This window comes from Eriocheir sinensis, chromosome 63 (genome assembly GCF_024679095.1).
Source record: "Eriocheir sinensis breed Jianghai 21 chromosome 63, ASM2467909v1, whole genome shotgun sequence".
In the NCBI taxonomy this organism is placed as follows: Eukaryota; Metazoa; Arthropoda; class Malacostraca; order Decapoda; family Varunidae; genus Eriocheir; species Eriocheir sinensis.
In genome coordinates this window covers 2,407,904-2,410,403 of record NC_066571.1, presented here as the reverse complement: position 1 = coordinate 2,410,403, position 2,500 = coordinate 2,407,904, and the positions used below count along the sequence as shown (strand labels likewise).

The following is a 2,500-nucleotide window of genomic DNA, read 5'->3' as shown; positions in this document are numbered from 1 at the left end:
AGTATTTCTTATCCCATGAAGCTGTAATAGCCTCCATACATGTGTATAGCTCTATTTCAACGTGGCAGGGGTCACATAAATGTCACCCATGCATGGTTTGTGCATTAATTGTGGAGATTTAGGTGTAGCCAAGACGGCTTTGGCTCGAGTAGCTGTACTCATATTTTTTAAACATGTTTTTCTTTATTATTATTGTTATTTGCTTTACGTCCTCAATTTATTTTCAGATAACAGCAACATTGATATTTCTTTTCCTTTTAAGGGCCATTTAATTAGGTTACAATTATGTGTCTTAAATAATTACCGTATGTTCTAGTCCTCTCTAGTAATATAGTTATTTCTGTGTTTCACAGATGGAGCTTGTTGCGGCATATATTTTCAATCACAGACTGTGCAGGGAAAGGAGATATCGGGATACACTCGACCCACTACATGTCAGTGATGAACACCTGGTGCAGGTGTATAGATTTCCCCGTCAGGAAATAATCAGGCTCTGTGATGAGTTGCGCCCCCACCTGGAAAGGAGAACCAGGAGGGCACATGCACTCCCAACACACACCCAGGTTCTGGCTACACTAAGGTTTTTGCGAGTGGCAGCTTTCAAGGTGTTATTGGAAACGGTGTTGGAATGGACCAATCAAGGGCCATTGATAAAGTAACTCAGGTACTTTGTGAAAAGGCCAGTCATGAGATAAAGATGTCAACCACAGCAATAGATATAATAGAATTTTTAAGATAGTTTTCATGCATTTCATAATGATAAATAATGGATTAATGAATTTTCAACTTCACAGGAGACAGTGCATATCCTCTGGAGCCATTCCTGATGACCCCAGTTGCACGCCCGACAACACCTGGGGAGGAACGATACAACAAGCCCTCGCAGGACAAGATGCGTTGTCGAACGGACCTTTGGGATCCTCAAGTCAAGGTGCAGGTGCCTACATAAGTCAGGAGGAAGTTTGCAGTATGACCCCAAGAAGACTACGAAGATTGCGACTTCTTGTATGCTCCTGTACAACTACTGAGTGGATCGCTGCAGAAGAAGTACCAGTTCAGCCTGTGAGAAACAACAGACAGATTCCTGGTCAAGTTGTCAGGCAGGAAATTATTAGAAACTTCTTTTCCTGAGTACAGGTAGGCATATATGTAGACCTTGCAGTTAGTAATAGATTACTTTCAAATGTAAATGTGCACAACTCACAGTCGGAGGCATAAGAACAAAACAAGAAATCATAATGGCCACATGTTCGGCATTCTTGATCTTAATTTATATGGCGATTATTATTAATATGTAATTAATATCAGCTTACACCTGCAGATTGCGTATGGTGCACCGGTGGGAGTGGTCAGCGTGTGTACGTGGTGATCCAGAGGACTCGACTCCCACTGCAAGACTCTGAGAGTTTTCAACCATTGACAAGTGACGGAGGGTTACCAACATGCTGCCTAACAGATCTTCAGTCAACCCTAACTTCAGTGTCTTTGATCAAGAGGGGCACCACCTCCACACCACACATTCTTATCACCTAGTTTGATACCCTACTTGTCCATCTCACATGGCCCATGTATCTCAGCATTCTGCACTCTTGGCTCCATGTCATCCTCTTCAACTTGTTGCTTCGAATAGCATAACTGGCCTCACATACATAGAAGTGTTCAATATACCTAGGCTATAATATTATATTTAAGGACTCTTATACGAGGTATCGCGCCAGACAGAGGTGTCGAAGTAAGTGTGTCTGATGGTAGGCTGGCTGACTGCTGTCGGGACCCAAGCCAGCATGCCCTGGGGGTTGTGTGCGGGAGGAGGAAAGAGGGTAAAGGACAAATGGTGTGTGTGTCATTATCAGGGGTAACCACGGTGGAGCGCAAACACTCGGTAGTTGTAGTCAAGGCTTAATTAAGTTGATGAGTGATGTTAGACTGAGTGAGCAGGTTTTTTACCAAATGTTAGTGGGAACACTTGATAGTGTTGTGCTGGAAGCTTCCCCCGGGGTCTATGGGACTCCGGAAGGCTCCGGGAGGAGCGAGTAGAGGGGCGGGGAGCAAGGCCCCGCCCGCGCCCCGCGGCCAGGCACGAAGTGTTGCCAACTCGCACATATTTTTGCTACATGTTCTTGTATAATCTAATATATACTGTAACGTTCTAGACTGTACTGTTCGGTATGGATAGGAGAAGAGGGCGAGAGGAGTTAGTCCCAGTCATAGTAAGCTAGTGGTCAGTGAAGAGTCAAGAGTGAATTGTACAACTAAGGAAGAATATTAAACTACAGAAGCTGTGCAAGGTGTTTCCATATCTCCCTCCCACGGAGTCTCCTGACGGCGACACGGAACCCAAGTAACACGTCCGGCATAACAATAGGTTTTCTTCGTGTGTTGGTGCTACTTGTTTCTTGTGTTTACATGTTAGTTTATAATTAGACTAAGTTCTAAGTGTTATGAGCGACAATTTAGTCTTGTATGGCTGAATCCTGTCCCTTGACCCTTAGTTCATCAT

General features: G+C 44.1%; 1 long non-coding RNA gene across 1 annotated transcript in view; it reads left to right on the top strand.

The window, feature by feature from the left end:
• LOC126986765 (uncharacterized) overlaps positions 1–2,486 on the top strand; it is a 3,491-nt gene extending 1,005 nt beyond the window's left edge. Inside the window, exons 2-3 of the long non-coding RNA XR_007739938.1 lie at positions 354–1,137; positions 1,322–2,486. This is a non-coding gene — a long non-coding RNA (uncharacterized LOC126986765). The remainder of the gene's footprint in view (positions 1–353; positions 1,138–1,321) is intronic.
• Positions 2,487–2,500: the final 14 nt, after the last annotated feature.